This window comes from Protopterus annectens, chromosome 8.part0 (genome assembly GCF_019279795.1).
Source record: "Protopterus annectens isolate FY-2018-M chromosome 8.part0, PAN1.0, whole genome shotgun sequence".
NCBI classification, from domain to species: domain Eukaryota; kingdom Metazoa; phylum Chordata; order Ceratodontiformes; family Protopteridae; genus Protopterus; species Protopterus annectens.
The window spans coordinates 405,019,318-405,039,983 of record NC_056741.1 but is presented as its reverse complement, the minus strand read 5'-3'; the positions used below and the strand labels follow the sequence as shown (position 1 = coordinate 405,039,983).

General features: G+C 43.3%; 1 protein-coding gene across 1 annotated transcript in view; it reads left to right on the top strand.

The window, feature by feature from the left end:
• PRPF3 (pre-mRNA processing factor 3) overlaps positions 1–20,666 on the top strand; it is a 1,139,821-nt gene that overhangs the window by 199,313 nt on the left and 919,842 nt on the right. The window lies entirely within an intron of this gene.

The following is a 20,666-nucleotide window of genomic DNA, read 5'->3' as shown; positions in this document are numbered from 1 at the left end:
TTGCACATGAGAAAGCTACAGTGGTACCTTTGCTCAATCTGGAAGCAACACAACCAGCCGCTGGAGCACATTGTGCCCCTTCTACCCTGCCTAAAAAAAGAAATACTATGGTGGTTGGCTCGGGTAAATTACGACCCAGGCCGCCTTCTTCAGCCAGCTCAACCCACTCAGGTCATGCACACAGATGCCTCAGACCTGGGGTGGGGGCCACCCTTGGTTACTGACAGGTCCCCATGGTCACCCCCTGAAGATGTCGCCTTCGGAGACGTCCTGGAAATTTGAAACCGAGGGATGATTGGAAGCCCACCAACCCTTCTTCCGAGGAATCTGTCTTCTTGCAGGCTATTCGTGCCTGACCTTCTACTTTTTCGGTGACCCCAGCTGCTGATGAATTGGTCATACTCATCGTGAAGCATGCTTGGAAGGCTCCTGACACTATAGAGCCAATCTCCTGGAGACCGGACAAAATTCTGTCTGCGCCAGAAGATCAACTCCACTTGTCTAAAGGTGTAATGGTAGATACCATGGTGGTGGAGGTGGCCACAAAGAAAGAACTTGCAGAGGAGAGTCCTGCTGTCCATCCTCCAAACTGAGAGTGTCAGACGATGAACAGATTTGGGAAGCGGGTCTACCTTTGCCATACAGTCATTGAATTTCTTGGCACATTTTGCATGTTTTCAAAGGACCTGATCACTGACCTTTCAGGGACCTTGGGAGGAGCAGTGTCTGATGAGGTATGCAGTAAGGTTGCCTCCCAGCTTGCGACCCTAAAATTGATATCGAACTCGTCCATGTGGCTTATTGCACACACAGCCGAAGGGACGGCCAGGGCAGCTGGTACACGCGTTGCCATTAGGCGTCATGCCTGAGTGCGCTTATGTGACTTCGCAGACCCTTTCATGTCTTCCTTTGTCAGTGCTCTGGTTGATGCTACCTCATTGTTTGGACCAAAATTCAGACACATTAACCAGGTGTGAGACGGATGAAAAAGACCCTTTCTGCTGTGGGCATGTGTTTTTCCACTCCTCAATGACTTTATTCCTGGAAATCAGAGGGGTGGGAAGATGTGGTTCAGAAAGTCCCAAGAACCTTTTCGGGACATGTGTGGCAAGTCCCCCCCCCCCCAGGCCGAGGGGGGAGCTCATTAGGAAGACGTCTCTCCCATGGCAGAGGGGGGCCCGCATAATCAGGGTTCCAGAGATTTTCTCTGGACAACTATACCAGCACTCCTGAGCAGCAAGCCCGATTGCTTACCTCTGGAGGCAGTTGGTGAAAGATTGTCTCTGAACCACTTAACCTGGCACTCGATAACATCGGATTCCTGGGTGCAGACTATAATTACCAGAGGTTACCATATCCCCTTTGATCTTTATCCAAGACCACAAAGGCGAATCCCTGATGTTCCACCCAGTCAGAGGGATAAAGTAGCACTAGAAATTCAAAAGCTGCTTCAAAAGAGTCATCCAAACAGTCTCACCAGACCAAATAGGATCCGGATTTTACTCGAGATTCTTTTTTCTACCAAAAAAGACACGGGACTGGAGGCCAATTCTAGCACTCAGTGTCTTGAACAAGTTTGTTCGACAGACAAAATTCCGGATGGTCACGGTACACTCTGTCCTTATGTTTCTGGCGAAAGACGATTGGATGTGCTCTGTAGATCTTCAGGATGCGTATTACCACATTAAAATGGACTAGCGCTCCAGAAGATACCTCTGCTTCTGGCTGGGATCCAGTCTTTACCAATTTCAAGCACTGCCCTTTAGTCTTACCGCAGCCTCCAGGTTGTTCACCAAATGCATGGCAGTGGTAGCGGTTCACTTAAGGCTACAAGGATTCTGCATGTTTCCATATTTAGATGACTGGCTCCTCACCACTCCCACCAGGCATCTACTACTTCATGCCTTGGACTCAATTCTAGTACTTGCAGAGTTCTTAGGCATTTCATTAAACAGGGAAAAGTCAAATCATCGGAGTAACATTCAACACAAAATCCTTTGTGGCTGCTCTGCCTCTTCACAGACTGCAAAGGCTGAGGTCACAGCTTCAAGTGAAGCTCTTTCAAGACAAACTCCCGGCTTTAGTCTTATAAGTTCTGGAGACCATAAAAGCAACAATCACCCTAGTTCCTCTGGTAAGTTGCCACATGAGGCTGCTTCAGTGGCTCCTGGTGTCACAGTGGTCTCTGTTAACACATCTGATGTCCTACCAAATTTACATAACCAACTGATGCAAGCAGGATCTACAGTGGTGGATGAAGCCAGAAGAGGAATTATGGAGTTGCCCCTTTTCACCCTCTCAGCCCAATGCTGTAGTGACCACGGATGCATCCCTGATGTGGGGTGGCATTTTCAGGGGAGGACAGTCCAAGTCCCCTTAGAGGCCAGTTTGCATATCACAGTCCTAGAACTGAGGGAGATGTTCTTAGTGTGGCAAGTATTTCAATCTACCCTTCCTTCTGGGTCAATTGCTATCCAGTCGGACAACATGTCGGTGGTCCGGTACGTCAACAAACAGGGAGGAACCAGATCCTACCCTTTATGTCAGGAAGCCTAAGAGTGTGGCATTGGACGATCGCCTCCAACTGCTTTCCGATAGCAACACACATTCTGGGGAATTCCAATGTGATTGTGGACAAACTGAGCAGATGCATACTCCTGCCTCACGAGTGGTCTGTCAATTAATGTAGGAATAAAGATCTTTTGTCTATGGGGTCAGCCTTACTGTGACCTGTTTGCATCTCCCATAAACCACAAATGCAGCAGCTACTTTGCACCCCCCACCCCCTTGGGGGGAGTCCCTGAGAGATGCTCGCCTACACAATTGGCTCCCAGGACTGCTTTACACCTTCCTTTTAAAATTAGGGAATCAGATGGAAAGGTGGGAAGTCCAGCGGGTGAGAAGCAAAGTGAGCCTCATTGCACCTTATTGGCCCCGCCAAGTCTGGTTTCCCTTTCTCTGGCCTCACCTAGTTCACCGTCAGTGGACTCTGGACCGAACTCAAGACCTGTTGTCTCATCCACAGGGGCTGGTCCATCCCAACCTACAAAGTCTCAAGCTGACAGCTTGGTACCTCCACTTCTTGTAATTGCCAGGTGGAATAATCTATCTTCTCCAGTACAAAAGATACTTCTGGCTTCTCATAAAGCATCCACCAGAAAACTTTTTCTTAGTAAATGGAACAGATTTGTGCTTTGGTCTCTCAGAGAAGGAATTGACCCATTTTCAGCCTCTGTTAATAAGGTATTAGAATATTTATTAACCTTATTTCAGTCAGGAGCCTCCGCTTCTACTGTTAGAGTTCATTTAGCTGTTATTTCAGATTTCCTTAATGGCTTCGATGACCTTTCCTTAATGTGTCATCACCTTTGTAGAACCTTCCTAAAGGGCATTTTGCATTTGAAACCACCTTTTAAGGATCCCCTTGAACCTTGGAATTTAACGTTAGTCTTGGAAAGTTTGATCCATAAGCCCTTTGTGCCAGCAGCCACCTGTGATATCAAATTTTTATCTTGGAAGACCCTGTTCTGGTAGCCATCACGTCGGCCAGGAGAATATCAGAGTTGCAGGCTTTGTGTGTGAAACATCCATATATCATTTTTCACAGTGATTATCACTTGCAACTTTGCGTAGAAAGGTGGGATTAGTTCTATCAGACTCTATCCATAGACCTCCCAGTTTTCTTCCTAAACATCTCAAACATTTGTTGGATGTACATAGACAATTACGTTTTTACTTGGATAGAACTGAATCGTTTAGGAAATCGGACCAATTGTTCCTGTCCACCTCAGGTACTCGAATGGGCAAACCAGTTTCCAAGGTTACCTTATCGAAATGAGATTGTATCACTTAGGTTTAGCTTATTTTGGTCATTTATTTATTTTTTACATTTGTTGACCGGGATTGTCCGAATGGGACAAAGTCCTTTTTCAGCGGAGGCCCCGGGAGAAAAGCTCCACAGTGCAACTATAAATTATACATACATGTTGCATTAAATGTAAAAATGCAGTAAGGTTAGCAGCCTATAACTTAATGATAAAAGAGACAAGAAAAACATAAAAGTGGAACAGACAAAGAATAGTACATAATGAAATTCAATAAGTTGATCAGTTACTAATTGAAATCAACAGAAGTTATAAAATTATTATTAATAGGTTGAGATATAGTGCAGCAGAAATCAAATGTAAAGAGGAGAAGTAGTAGAAAGAGTAAAGTGATTCTTAGGTTGAAGAAGCAGGATAGGTGGAGAAGCAAACAAAGCATAGCAAAGAGTAAAGGGAGAAATAGGTGTTAGGAAGGAGAGAAGAGAAAAAAGAAGTGAGAGTGTAAGGACGGTCTTCAAGTAGGGTGGTTACAGTGACATATCCAGTTTTGGTTTAGATATTCTGTAAGAGATCTCTTAAATTTGTGGACTTGAGGTATGCTTCTGAGGGTCATAGAAAGCTTGTTCCATTGAATGTCAGGTGAGTAGTTATATAGGTTCTGTCCATCAGGCTTTTTAGGTTTGTAAATCTGTAGCAAGTATTGAAAAGAGCTCCTTTAGAGGTCGGGAGGGGATATAAAATGAGACTATAGTTGAAATACTAGGGCAGGAAGAAGGTTTATTGATGATGGAGTGAATGTCGAGCATTTGAGCAACTTTGAGTTGGTTAGGGAACTCTAGCCCATTGGGTGACCTCAGAGCATGACAGTGGTGAGATTTGGATGGCAGATGAGCAGCAAATCTAGCTACTTTGTTATAGGTAGATTCAAGTTTAGTGAAAAGAGAAGACTGAAGATTTGTAAATATGTGAGATGTAGAAAAGGTTGGGAAGAAGGTAAGCATTGGCTAGTGAGAGTCTGGATTCAGGGGTCAGGAACTTTTTATTTCTGTATAGGAGGTTAAGCTTTTGGTGAGTTTTCTTAATAGAGTGATGTATATGAAGGTCAAATTTCAGTTGGTCATCTAAGATTACTCCAAGGAGCTTAGTCTGGCTAACAGGGATGATGTTAGTATTATTCAGTGAAAAGATATTAAATGAGGATTTGAGGTGGTCGAGGTGTTTAGGAAGGAAAAGTAAGGGTTTTGTCTTTTTAGGATCGAGTATTAGTTTGTTGTTAGTAAGCCATGTTTCAGTAAGATTTTTTGCCGTTTGTGTGAGGGTAAGTAGTTCTGTTGGATCGTCAGCTGTAGATACAATAGTAGTCATCAACATGCTGTATGAGGGAAGACTTGGGGCAGGATTTATGTAATTCATTAATAAAGATATTAAAAAGAAGGGGTTCAAGAATAGAGCCTTGGGGGTGTCCATATTAATGGGGAGAAAAGGAGAAAGAGAACCATTTGATGGACTGCTGCCGATTTAGAAAGGTAGCTCTTAAACTAGGAGATTGTTGCCGTGGAAAGGTTGAGCTGGGTTGCTGTGGAAAGGTTGAGCTGGGACAGCTTTGCGAGGAGTATATGGTGGGAGATGGTATCAAAGGCTTTTGACAGATCTAAAAAGAGGCAAGAAATAAGTTTATTTTTATCTCTAGCAAGGGAAATGGTATTGGTAAAGGAAATGAGAGCAGTACTGGTACTGTGGTGTGGGCGGAAGGCGTGCTGGGTAGGAGTGATCAGGTTCCCATGAGTAATGTTGGCCATGAGTTGTTTATGGATACACAGTGTTAAAGCATTTTTGAGAGGGGAGGAAGTATGGCAATAGGTAGATGGAAAGATCTGTGGAACTTCCACCTTTGTGAATAGGTATAGTATAGAACTGTTTCCAAAGAGCAGGAACAGTAGTTTCAGCGGTAGAGCGGTGTGTAAGGATGGAGACAGGGTATGCTATAGATGTAGCAGCAGTTTTTAGGAAGAAAGATGGAAGATTGTCAGCAGATGGGGAGCAGGTTTTAAGTTTGAGGAGTTTTTTTAATGTAGCATGTAGGAGGAACTGGCCTTAGTGAAAAGGGGGGGGGGGTTGCTGATGGGGAGCTGTAGATGGTAAGAGATTAGTTAGGTTGAAAGCCTGTGAAAGTTTGCTTAAGGTCAAGGCTCATTCTACCAAATCAGTTTCCACTTCAGTAGCCTTTTGTTCTAGAGCATCTATGGATGACATTTGCACAGCGGCCACTTGGGCTACCCCTCATACATTTATCACTTATTAGAAATTGGATATGGTCTCAGGGGAAGAGCATCCTTTGGCTCTATGTTGCTCAGGAATATCTGTACATAGGGCCTCCTGGGATAGAAAGTAGTTAGAGACTCTGTCCCAACAGTCAAAAATGAATGACGATTGACAACATCAGATAACGAAGTTATGTTCTTTCCATAATGTTCCATCTGTGTTGTTGATCTTCATTCATTTTTGACATTCCACCCTCCAACCCCTTCCAAAGACTCCTGGAGGTTCAGAACTAGTCCTGGTTTTATAGTAGGCCTGTTGTTCAGACTAAGCTTCCACTTTTTATTTCTATAGGCAAAACTCTTATCTGAAGGGAAGAGAGGCACTATGGGTAGCCTTAGCGTGAGGGTTTCTGGCTAGCGCGAGCTTAATACAATGGCTGAGCTCCTTCCGAGGACGGAACCGAAACCCAGCAGTCAAGAATGAATGAAGATCCACAATGCAGATGGAATGTTATGGTAAGAACATAACTTCTTTTTTTGATGAAAAGTTGCATATCTTTCTTAGGTGCTGTCAAAAGCATCAGAAAACACTTGAATATTATTTTTTTGTACTTCAGAATAAAAATACATTGCATGGGGAAGCAACTTTGTGCTGTAGTTTTAAAAAGTACATGCCTTTCACAATCACTGCTTAGCAACATTTCATACCAACTTTCCCAAGCCAAGCTGAAATATAACATTTTAAAATAATTTCAAGGGAGCAACATACAACATTTTGACCTTAATTTAAAAAATGCATTGTTTCACAAATATTTTTTTTTTCACTTGATCAGGTAAGCTCACTGGACACGCTTGTCCTAGTTGACCTGGAAGCACTGTCTGGTGACTTGCTCAGAGTTGCACAGTAAGGAAATAAAGGTGAGAAGAACTGAACTGTGCGTCCTAGACACACAAAAGCAGCTCATTAACAGTGCAGAGCTTTAATCCACCATGGCAACTGGCAAAAGACATATTTGTGCACTTGCATCTGTGTACCTCCATATTACTGGCCTGTGCTACTACACTTTGTACAACTGACAACAGCATCAAGTCTTGCAAACACCAGCATCCTAGGAAAATCTAGGTGAACTGTCAGTGTGGCATGTTGGTTACAGGGAAATAATCTATAGCATTTTGCTCTTATTGGAGCATTAGTGGTCTGAGTGGTGCAGGCAGGAATGATTACATTAAGCAGCATACTTTTTAGTCTTGGGGGTGGGAGAGTAAAGAAAAGAAACCGCAGAATTGCTGACAGTTCAGAGTTATAGTTACTGGCAGTAAGATTGATCATTGAGTAAGATTATTTCAAGTGTCCAGAGTTTTGCAGAATATCCCTGATTTTACAGGGGACCGGGCAAAAATATGGGGATCACATGTTAGAATTATCCAGCATCTCCAAATAGAAAGTCTGTCTACAAAAATAGTACTACAGAGACTGAACTTTTTTATTGATATACACTTGACTTAACAGTGGGCATGTTGATTGGACTGTCCAGTCAGTATGATCACAGTTTTTTCAGCTAAGCAAGGACCAGTATTTGGAAGTAGTTACTGTTACACAATACAATTAGTAATTTTTGCTGACTGAGTATAGTGGTATAATTTTACTTTTTATTTTGTATTTCTTAACACTAGGACACTGCAACTTTAAAAATAAAAGGAAGAAAATACGCTTGACTGCTTTAACACTTGGTACATTTTTCTAATGTTTGGAAACAAATGGTTATTGTGTAAGGAAATGGTGATGGTTTTGTTTTCACCTTCTCACAGCAAAAATTGCTTCATGCTCCATGTTTATCATTCCCGCTGCTGCAGTAGCCTTTAGGCTATACAAGTTGTTTCCTCGTATAGGAAAAGCCGGACAACTTCACAAAGGTCTTGCTTCCCCACACCTTCACTTTGACTGTTGATTGATGGCTGTCCCCAATGAGAGAAATCATCAAAGTAAAGTCTGTTTCATTACTCCCTTACACCTTGAGGAGAAGCATCTTTGGGACTTCAGAAGAACAGCAATCAGCTAACAACTTTGTTTCTGGCAGTTAAGTCCCAGGTAGGGAATCCCTCCACACAGAAATTGCTTCCCTTTTAAGAAAATATTATTTAATATTGTTTTCTAAGAGTATTTCTTCTTTAAGAAACCTGGTAGTTTTATCACTATCTGAAGTTTCCTGTTAGGGGCTGTTATTTCAGCTACTGATTTCTTTCATCTGATTAGGTGATGTCTTTGTGAAATTGTATGTTCTGCTTGTGCAAACTTTACTTTAGGAAGGGCAGAGAGATTTTTCAATGTATTCTTATATTCTATTTGTGACAACCTACCTGTCATTTTTCTTTTTCTGTCAGGTATTTTGCTTGTTAAAAGGAGTGCTGAAAGTAAATTTGAATGTTGCTTATGCTTTTACTTCATGAAGGGGCTTGAATAAGAAGCATTAGTATAAGTGCACGGCTTGTGTACACAAGATGACCACTAACTTTTTGATCGACTCATTTTAGCAATGCTTACAGCTTTTGGCATCTCCTCCTTGGCTACAACATGAATGCTTACTCTGGTCCTGCTGGTTCCACTTCTGATGTTCCTAGAAAGCAGAAAGCACTTGCCAAGGAGCCCTTGCCATTGCCATGGGTTCAGTCCATGCCCTGGCTAGTAGTGGGTGAACCTGTAGTGGCAATTGGTTGTTTCCCAGACTACTCACACTTTTTTCTGGCTCCCTCTGGTGTAGTCCTTTTGGCCGCCATGAACTGGGGTTCAGCCACATTCTCTTCAGCTATTCTAGTGTCCGATAGGGGCATGGAAGAACCATCTTCTCTAGGGATCTTAGATTCTGCTTTAGACAAGGAGGTATTGTTTGGCTGTTCTGCTACCCAGGTTCTCAAACAATTTGATAAAAGAGGAAAATTGACTGGCAGTATACAAGAATCCCCCCCCCCCCAGTACAAATCTTACAGGCCTCCCTCTTTCACTAGCAAGCCAAATAGGTTCATAGGTGTGTAATAGGGTAACATCCATTTCTTAGATGACCTTCTCAAATAAGCCCCTACTGCAGATCCGGAAACCATTTTCCAAGGACCAAAAGGCATTAAGGCTACTACTGCTAAAAACCCTACCCCCTCTGATAGAGATTCCAGGGCCTTGGACAGATTGGGTAAGAATGTATACACTTATACTTTGGCCATTAGGGCATTAAACTGCCAGTTTCATATGTTAAAGTATCAACAGCATGTTATGGGACCACTTAAACAGAAAATGATGTTGATTCCGGACTGTGCTGAACATAACGAATTTCAAGATTTAATGCATTTTGCTGAACAAGTTGGTAAACATACTTTGCAATGTGGTTTTGATTCTTTAGAAGCATCTTGCAGGGCTACTGTCACTGGGTCTGTACATAGAAGGCATGCTTAGCTTAAGGAGCAAAACTTGCCAGATCATGTTAAAGCTAAATTATTGGATGCTCCCTTAAACCAAGACCGCCTGTTTGGCAAAAAAGCAGGAGTTGTCCTTAAGGTGGAGGAAAAAGCTAAATCCATGCAAACTGTTAAAGATTTCCTGCAAGTACAGCGTCCCAGATTTAGTAGGCGTTGGCCTTCTAAGAATTGGCCCTTTCCAGTCTCTTCCAGGCCTTCTCATCCCAAACCCAGGAACAGCAGACCACATAGGCTACAGTCTCAAGGTACACACAGGCCTAAGCAGTGGGGGACTCCCACTTCCAAAGCTGGAAGTGGTAAGACTCCCCCTATGGAAAAATGTCACAATGACTTAACCTTAACCCTTCCAAACCCTGCTCAACTGCCTGCTCCCTTAGGGGGAAAGATTGCCCTGCATGTAAAAAACTGGGAAATCATTATCCAGGACAAATGGGTTTTAAATGTAGTTTTCCAAGGATACAGATTCCACTTCCACAACTTGCCAACCCCAAACGGTTAGCCAGACCTACCCCCAAATCAATGGGCAGAGGCTCAACAGCAGGTTCTCTCTCTCCTAACTATCAGGAATATTCAACCTGTCCTAGCAGATGAAAGGGGACAAGGTTTTTACTCAAGACTTTTCCTGGTACCCAGAAAAGACAGCTCCTGGTGTCCTATCCTGGACCTCTCTATTCTAAACACCTTTTTGGTAATCCCAAAATTCAAAATGCTAACTCTTCAACAGCTGCTTCCTATGCTAGGCAAAGATGCCTGATTGGCAACCTTGGACTTAAAGGAAGCTTACCTGCACATTCCAATAAGGGAATCTTGCAGAAAATACCCATGCTTCAGAGCAGGCTCCATGCACCATCATTTCCCTGCACGTCCCTTGGCTTATCTACTGCACCCAGGGTATTCACAAAGTGTCTAGCTCCAGCCATTGCATTTTGCAGGCAGAGAAATATTCAAATATACTCATACCTGGATGATTGTCTGATTAAGGCAGAAAGCCAGGACATACTATTAAAACATCTGACATTTGTAAAGAAAGTTCTAAACTCGTTGTGGTACACCATAAACGAAAAGAAATCTCATCTAGTACCCTGCCAACAAATTGTATTCCTGGGAGCAAGCTTGAACACAACTTCCCAGATGGCTTACCTCACGCCAGAGAAACCAGTTTATTTGACAGCCTACTTCAAACTTCTGGCCACAAAAACCCAGCTATCAGCAAGGAAATTCTTGAAAGCCCTGGGGTTCATGGCCCCTTGCATTCTACTAATTCCATATGCAAGACTGCATATGAGGAAACTACAGTGGTATCTAAAAAGCCTATGGTGTCAACATTCTCAGGACCTGGAATCAATGATTCCTATCATTCCTTGTATAAAGACAATTTCCTTTGGCGGGCAGAGGCCTGCCACTTCAACAAGGGGCACTCTTTCAATCTACCCCCTGCCACCCAAACCCTGACTGCAGACCCATCAGACTATGCATGGGGGGCTCACTTGGCTGGGCGGTGCATTCAGGGCAAATGGAACCAGAGTCAGATGCACCTGCATATCAACCAAAAAGAAATGTTACCTGTACAGAATTCCCTGACAGCCTTCAAAGAACACATTCTTCCAGGACAATTATTGGTAAAGACAGACAACACCACAGATGTTCTTTGTGTTTCACTGTTGCAGCCATTACATTTGGGTAATCTGCTGGCAGGTTGCCCTCAGTCGGCCTGATTAACAACGTCTTTAGTCCTGCGTCGGTTGCTGTCCCTTCTTCCATGACGTCAGGTCATCAGGGGTATAAAACATGCAGCCGACGCCATTTTCATCAGTCTTTCTTGCTATGCGGTGCCCGAAGCAGAAGCAGTTCGCAAGTGCCGGTCGGCCGACTCCTGAAATTTTCGTTTTAGAGTTTCAGAACCGAAGTCTTCAACCTAAAGCAAAGTACCCCGTTAGGGAAACTTTTTCTTGCTCCTTACCGATGTCAGTAAAAGTTAATAATTGTATTACTTGTGGGAAGCAAATACCTCATAAGGATTTTCATTTGTACTGTATTCCTTGCCTAGGCCCTGACCACAACGTGCCTTGCTGTCAGTTTTGTGCTAGATTTAACCAACGCACTATTAAGTGTCTGTATATTTTTGCATCTAAATATTTTGGCTCAAGATTTAACTATCCAGAAATGTCGTCGGTTAGCAATCCGACTACTGGAATTCACAAAAAAACGCAAAGAAAAAGAGACAGACTGTCGAGGTTCAAAACAGACAATAAAACTTCTCCTAAGCCAGTCACCAGTTCACCGGTACTCAGTGAGGCGCTTTCGCAGCCCCTGATACCCGCTACCTTTGATTCGCAGGCCTCTACTGAGACCCATTCGGAGTCTGGTATGCCGCGAGACATTTCAGGTAATGAACCCGTGGATGTCTCTACCTTAGATTGGTCCAGAGCCATTTAACAGGCACCGGCTTCTGAGGGTGTTTTTAGGCCTAAAGATTTGTATATTAAACCAACGCCATCTTCAAAACCAAGGCCAAAATCAGCTTTTATGTCTAAAAAAAAAAAACAACGCTTGGGCCACGTGCACAGGCCCCTAAGCCTAAAAAACAAATGATCAAAATGGCTGAGGATTTAATTACCTTGATCAGGGGTTCCCAACCTCTTCCTGCTAAGAGGCCTAGGCAAGGCACTGATTATGAATCTTCATGTCAGGGTTCCATTTCTTCTGATTCCTCTTCTGATCAGGAATTATCTATTCCACCTTATGAGGACTCTGATGCAGAAGAATCCACCCCTTCTGCCTCTCTTCCTGAGGATTTTTCTTTTGGAGAAACTTTGCATACCTTAAGGGAACATTTTCATTGGGAGAGTCAGGATTTTTCAGAATCCAAAAAGAGGCTTAGTGATTTCCTCCTTCTTTCTCAGCATAGGCCTTTGGCTATACCTCCTGTTCTAGACATTGTTGTTGATGTTTTCTCAGAATCCAGCATGGCTCCTGATTCCCTGCCTCCGGCTCTTAGTAAGCCAGACAGATGTTGCAGGGTTCATGACTCCCACAAATTCCTTTTAAAAACCCTACTGCTGACCCTGAAACAATTTCTCAGGGTCCCAAGGGTGTTAAGGCTTCTACTGCTAAAAATCCTGCCTCTTCTGATGGAGACTCCAGGGCGCTGGATAGATGGGGTAAGAAGATTTACACGTCTGCAAACTTGGCAGTCAGAGGTTTAAACTGTCAATTTCATATGCTTAAACATCAGCAGCATGTCATGGGCTTACTTAAACAGAAAATGATGTTGATTTGTGACTGTGTGGATAATAGAGTTACAGGATTTATTGCATTCAGCTGAACATGTTGGAAAGCATACTTTGCAATGTGGTTTTAATTCCTTGGAGGCCTCTTGCAGGGCTGCTGTAACTGGATCTGTGATAAGAAGGCATGCTTGGCTCAGGGAGCAAAATCTGCCTGATCATGTTAAAGCAAAATTGTTGCATGCTCCTTTACAACAGGACAGTTTATCTGGTAATAAACAGAAGAAGGGTTTTGAAAAAGATGGAAGACAAAGCTAAATCTATGCAAACTGTAAAAGATTTCCTACAAGTGCAGCCACCCAGGTTCAGTAGGCACTGGCCTACTAAGAATGGGTCCTTTCCAGTACCCACCAGAGCCGCTGAGGTGAAACCCAGACACTCCAAAGGTTTCAGTCACAAGGAACTTACAGAACAAAACAATGGGGTGCCTCCACCTCCAAATCTGGAAGTAGCAAGGCACTTCCCTACGGTAAACAATCTCAATGATTTTCCTTTGCCATTTACAAGCACTTATCTTTTGGCAGCCCCTTTGGGGGGGAAACTAGCACTTCATGCACAAAATTTGCATCTAATTACCTAGGACAAGTGGGTTTTAAATATAGTATCCCAGGGATACAAATTTCATTTCCACACATTGCCAAATCCAAACGGATGGCCAGATCTGCCTCCAAATCAGTGGGCAGAGGCCCAGAAACAAGTTATGTCCCTCATGAGTATGGGAGCTATACAGCCAGTAACAGAAAAGGAAAAGGGACAAGGTTTTTATTCAAGGCTTTTCCTGGTACCCAGAAAAGACCAATCATGGCGTCCAATTCTGGACTTATCCATTCTAAATACATTCCTGGACATTCCAAAATTCAAGATGTAGACTCTACAACAGTTACTGACTATGCTAGGCAAGGATGCCTGGTTGGTAACTCTAGACTTAAGAGGCTTACTTGCATATCCCAATCAGGGAATCTTGCAGAAGATACCTCCGCTTCAAAGCAGGCTATTTGCATTACCAGTTCTCTGCACTGCCCTTTGGCTTATTTACTGTGTCCAGGGTCTTCACAAAGTGCCTGGCACCAGTAATTGCATTTTGCAGACAAAGAAACATTCAAATTTATCCTTATCTGGAAGATTGTCTAATACAAGCAGAAAACAAGGACACTCTTCTGTAGCATCTGGCTTTTGTAAACGGCTTCTAACTTGCCTAGGGTACACCGTAAACAAAAAGAAATCGCAACTGGTTCCCTCTCAAATAATTACATTCCTGGGTGCAAGCTTGAATACAGCTGCCCAGATGACTTACCTCACGCCAGAAAAACAAATCCAATTGATGACTTACTTCAAGTGGCCACAAAAACCCAGTTATCTGCAAGACAAATTCTGCAGGCCTTGGGGTTCATGGCTTCATGCATTCTTCTAATTCCATATGCAAGACTGCATATAAGGAAACTTCAATGGTACCTAAAAAGCTTACGGAGTCAACATTGTCATAGCCTGGAAACAATGATTCCGATCATTTCTTGCCTGCAGCAAGAGTTCCAATGGTGGGCAGAGGCCTGTCATCAAAACAAGGGACTGTCATTCATTCCACCTCCTGCCACCCAAACCCTGATTACAGATGCATCAGACTATGCTTGGGGGCCGCATCTGGCAGGGAGATGCATTCAGGGCGAATGGAGACCAAATCAAATGCACCTGCATATCGACCAGAAAAAGATGCTAGCTGTACAGAATGCTCTGATAGCTTTCAAGGACTTTCTTCATCCAGGACAACTACTGATAAAGACGTACAACACCACAGTCATGTGGTACATAAACAAGCAGGGGGGTTACCCATTCCTACCCCCTTTGCAGACTAGCCGTGGCTTTGTGGAACACAGCCTTGACTTGCCAAATACATCTACAAGCTCAATTCCTGCCAGGAAAATCAAAATACTCTGGCAGACGAACTAAGCAGAAATCCTGAGGATCCACATGAATGGAAACTGGATCCACAAATCTTCAGCATGTTGACACACAAATGGGGAGCCCAGACATAGATCTTACATAGATCTTTTTGCCTCACCCCAAAACTATCAGTTGGACAAATTGTGCACAAGAATCCATCACAAAAAAGCTTGGAAAGTAGATGCTCTATCCTTCAGCTGGAAAAACCCATCAGTCTATGCCTTTCCCCCTCTGCCTTTGCTCTCCAAGGTATTACTAAAAGTCAGACAGGAAAAAACAAAAATTATTCTGATTCATCCAGACTGGCCTCACCAACACTGGTACCCGCTGCTATGCAACATGTCACACCTTCCTCAGTGGTACCTGCCTCAGACACCGTACCTACTTTCTCGGCAGAACTGTCAAATTCTACACACTCCGCTCCAAACTCTGAGTCTTGCAGCCTGGCTAGTCAACTAATTTCACCAGTTACATCTCTCGGCAAACCTGTGATGGATGTCATTTTGGAGGCTAGAAGGCCTAGTACTAGAAATTCTTATGCTGATAAATGGAAATGATTATGTGCCTGGAGTCGGGCACAAGTAATAAGCACAGCAATGCCCAATATTCCTCAGATTCTGCAATATTTAACTGAGATGCTTCACAAGGACCTATCTTTCTCTTCCATAAAAATCCATGCCTCTGCCATTTCAGCTCATTACAACACAGAGCCTCCCCTATTTTCTCATCCCCTGCTAAAGCAATATCTTAGAGGGGCCAAAAATTTAAGACCTCCCAGGAGAGCACCAACTCCTGCATGGGTCCTCAATTTTTTGTTGGAAATAGGGTTACCACCTGTCCCACTTTGCGAGGGACAGTCCCTCTTTGAGCAGTTGTGCCCTGCAAAGAAATCGAAAAAATGGCAAAGAGATTTTAGGACAAAAATATTTCCTATATTTTATGTAATAGTTCCATAAAACAGTTATTCTGTATCTGAAACGCCTAAATGTTATAAGAAACAGAATAAGCAACTAAAATGCCAAAGAATAAGCTTTTATTTAGGCATAAAAGTGAAGTTCTGTCCTTTGTAGTGGCCGTAAGTATGTTTAGCCCCGCAAAATCTGACGTTTGTACCAAAAATATCCCACTTTGGGCATTTGAAAAGGTGGCAACCCTAGTTGGAAAAGCTCACTCTGCCTCCTTTTGAGCCAGCTTCTACTGCAGACATAAAATTTCTCTCTTGGAAGATGGGTTTTCTTTTAGCAGTCACTTCAGCTAGAAGGATTTCAGAGCTACAGGCTCTCATGGCAGTGGAGCCTTTTATTATTTTCTACTCTGACAGGGTCGCGCTCAGGAACAGTACATCCTTTATGCCTAAAGTGGATTTACTGTGGCTCTTAATCAGACCATTCATCTGCCAACTTTTTTCCCAAATCCATAGAACAAGGGGGAGCGGATTCTGCATTCATTGGATGTACACTGACAACTAAGATTCTACTTGAACAGGACATAATCTCTAAGAAAATCTGAGCAACTACTGGTGGCATTTGCTGCAGGGGCAGAGGGAAAGGCTATTTCAAAGCAGACTATTTCAAAATGGATAAGCCATTGTATTTGTTTCTGCTACATGCATCATGATAAACCTGTCCCCAAGGGGATCAGATCCCATTCTGCCAGGGCTGCATCTACTTCTGCAGCCTTTCTCAGAGGGGTTCCTACCAGAGACATTCTAGAAGCTGCTACCTGGAGCTCAGTTCATACTTTCACCAAGCATTATCATTTACCTCTCTTCTCTAAATCCAGAGCAGGCTGTGCCACTGCTGTCCTGCAGGGCCTTATAGCTGCTCCTAATGCTGTATAATTCCATCCTCCCAACCATAGCTTTGGGATTCTACCCAAATGTAATGACTGCAACAGTGAAACATGAAGAACATAGTATAGTTGTGTACACTTACCATAAATGTAGATGTTCGAGTGTATTCACTGTTGCAGTTCTGGTTACCCACCCGCCAGCCCCCTACTTTTCTCTTTTTATACCTCTTCTTTCTGTTACTATGCTCAAAAGCCTTTTTGTTGTATTTGCTTTTATTTGGAGGTATATTTTTTGTGTTCTAAATTACATGCATATATAATATATATATATTGCTCCCCATTTGAGGGGCACCTGACGTCTGGGGCAAGAAAAACTGATGAAAATGGCGTCGGCTGCATGTTTTATACCCTTGATGACTTGACGTCATGGAAGAAGGGACAGCAACCGACGTAGGACCCAAAACTTCGTTAATCAGGCCGACTGAGGGCAACCTGCCAGCAGATTACCCAAATGTAATGACTGCAACAGTGAATACACTCCAACATCTACATTTATGGTAAATGTACACAGCTGTACTTTGTGGTACATAAACAGGGGGGAACCCACTTGTACCCTCCCTGCAGACTAGCCATGGCACTGGGGAGCACAGCATTGAGCTACCAAGTGCACCTACAAGCTCAATTCCTGCCAGGCAAGCTAAACTCACTGGCAGATGACCTAAGCAGAAATTTCATGGACCTACACGAATGGAAACTGGAACCAAAAATATTCAACCTCTTAATGAACAAATGTGGGACTTCAGAGAGAGACCTGTTTGCCTCCCCTCAGAGCTACCAATTGTCCAAATTCTGCACAAGGACTCCCACAGTCAAGCTTGGAATGTGGATACCCTGTCCTTTACCTGGGAAAGCCTCTCAGTTTATGCCTTTCCCCCTCTGCCTCTCCTCTCGAAGGTTCTGCTAAAGATCAAACAGGACAAACCAAGGACAGTACTGATTGCGCCAGACTGGCCTCACCAGCACTGGTACCCCCCCTTGCGCAGTATGATACTGCTGGATCCAGATTCTGCACCCTCAGCTTCAAACCCTGAACCTTGCAGCCTGGCTAATTCCTTGAGCTCTTCAATAGCATCTCTCAGTAAGCAGGTGCTAGATGTCATTCAGGAAGTAAGGAGACCTAGTACTAGAAAATCCTCTGCTGAAAAGTGGAAAATATACTGTTTCTGGAGCCAAACTGAGGGGATGGGCAATACAGTGCCCAGCTTACCTCATATTCTTCAGTACTTAACAGAAATGCTCCACAGGGGCCTATCCTTCTCATCAATTAAAATTAATGCCTCTGCCATTTCAGCACATTATAATACTGAACCACCCCTCTTCTCTCACCTCTGTTTAAAGCAATTCCTCAGAGGGGCTACAAATTTAAGACCCCCCAGGCGAGCCCTTACTCCAGCCTGGAAACTTAACTTTGTATTGGAAAAGCTTACTCTCCCATTTGAACCAGATGCAACTGCAGAGTTTAAATTCCTTTCTTGGAGAACGGCCTTCCTTCTAGCCATCACTTCAGCAAGAAGAGTGTCTGAATTAGAGGCCCTCATGGCAGTGGAGCCCTTCATTATCTTCCATGCAGACAAGGTTTCCCTCAGGACCAATCCTTTCTTTATGCCCAAGGTGGTGTCTACTGCAGCCCTAAATCAGTCCATTCATTTGCCTACTTTTTTCCCGAATCCACAAAAGAAAGGAGAGAGAATACTGCACTCTTTGGACGTGGACAGACAACTTAAATTTTATTTCGTCAGGACTAAGCCTCTCAAAATCTGAACAACTGCTAGTTGGCTTTGCTGCAGGGGCAGAGCGGAAGGCCATTTCAAAGCAAACCATTTCTAAATGGATTGCCCATTTTATTCATTTCTGCTATAAGCACCATGGAAAACCTACCCCACAGGGGATTAGATCACATTCCACCAGGGCTGCATCTACCTCTACAGCTTTTCTCAGTGGAGTCCCTACCAGGGACATCCTAGAAGCTGCTACCTGGAGCTCTGTACATACCTTCAAGCATTACCACATGCCTATTTTTTCTAAATCCAGAGTTGGTTTTGCCACTGCAGTTTTAACAGGGTTTGATAGCTGGCCCTAATACTCTCTAACTTCCTCCTCCTTTCCTTAGCTTTGAGAATCAACCCAAATGTAATGACTGCAACAGTGAAACACGAAGAACATAGTACAGTTGTGTACACTTACCATAAGTGTAGATGTTCGAGTGTATTCACTGTTGCAGTCCTGGTTACCCTCCCTGCATCCCCCTGACTTCTCTTGGCTTTACCTTTCTTTCTTGTTTGGTATATTTGAGCTTTCTGGTGTATTTGCTTTTTGTTGGAGGTGTAACATAACATACAATTGCTTCCCATTATGGGGGCACCTGACATATGGGGCAAGAAAAACTGATGTAATGGCATCGGCTACATGTTTTATACCCTTGACAACCTGACGTCATGGAAGAGGAGATGGCATCAGATGCAGGAATCCAAGACTCTGGTACTCAGGTCGGCTGAGGGCTATCTGCAGGCAGATAACCCAAATATAATGATTGCAACAGTGAATACACTCAACATTTACATTTATGGTAAGTGTACACAACTGTACTTTCTCCCTCAACCCTTACTTTCCCATAATGCTTTGTATGACTCATGACAGACATAAGGAAGTAACTGTGAATTCCCACGCCATTGATATATAATGGGATTTGTGTGTGTCACTGTCATCTTCTATACCTTCTGTAAAAGGACTGCTTATTTTTTGTCTTTAATCACCCTCATTTATGTTTGGCTCAGAGCTTGTTTTGCACTATACTTGGGTGTTATCTAGCTACAGCCAGAAAAGTAGCTAAATTGCAGGCCTTTGTTCAGGGTTTTCTTTTGAAGTCCAAGAGGAATTGATACACTAGTGCAGAGTTGTTAAAACTGTTACTGCACTGAGTGACCGTTGCCGAATCAAGTGCAACTGACAGCTCATAATGGAAAGGAAGGGACTTCCAATGTAAATCTCTTCCCCTCTGCCTCAGTGTGTCTGAACTTCAGACTCTTATTGCTATTCTACCCTTTCTCATTTTCCACTGGGACAGTGACAGGGTGACTCTTGTGGCCACCAATCCATCATTCATGCCAAAAGTAGTGAATGAGATGTTTTTCGGGCCATCAAGCTGTCATTCATGCCAAAAGTAGTGAATGAGATGTTCCTCAACCAGGATATCTACCTGTCTACCTTTTTCCCTAATTCCCAAAATTAAGAGAGAAAAACTTCTCAGTTTGCCAGATATTTACAGGCAGCTAAGGTTTTATTTGGAGAAAACAAAAACTGTCATAAAAAACTGACCAACTCTTTCGTAAATGGGATTCCAAGTTGCACTAACCTGTCTGTAAGAAAACTGTTGCATCTTGGATATCAAAAGCTGTTTTTCTGTTGCACACAACATGGGAAAGCATTGCTATCCTGCCCAAAAGTGCATTTCAGTCGGGCAGTGGTCTACTCTGGGGCATTCCACAAGAGTATAGATGCCAGGTCCATCTTGGAAGTGGTCACTTGGTCTTCTGTGTACACTTTCACCAAGCTGACTACTTTGCTGTCTCAGTAATCTTCTGGCTTTCGGTTTGGATATGGTCTGAAGTACTTGTGTGTACATCTGCCTATATACCCCAGCACATATGAGCTGAGGTCATGCCCCCTCGCGAAGGTAAAGCTTTGGTACCCCAGCTGGATGTCAGCAGATGAAAACCTGTGTGTTAAGAATACTGCAACCAAGATAAGTAGGACATGTACTATTATGATAAGTTCTTGCATAACTGTTCTTTCTTGCCCTCTTACCCACTCCTGGCTCTCATGCCCATTGCTGTTGTATTCCTTGTGATGGTGGGCCTTGTGTTCTTCTTTATCCTTTTCAATTCTCTCACTCCTTTTTGACTGTTTTCTGGATCCTCTCACTTCTGGTGCTTTTTAAATAATAAACAAGACATTAAAGTTCCTTGAGGACTTGTAGACCAAGAACTGCTCTTAAGTGTAGTGCACTGTGAATAATTTTGCAGATGCTCGCACAGAAATGG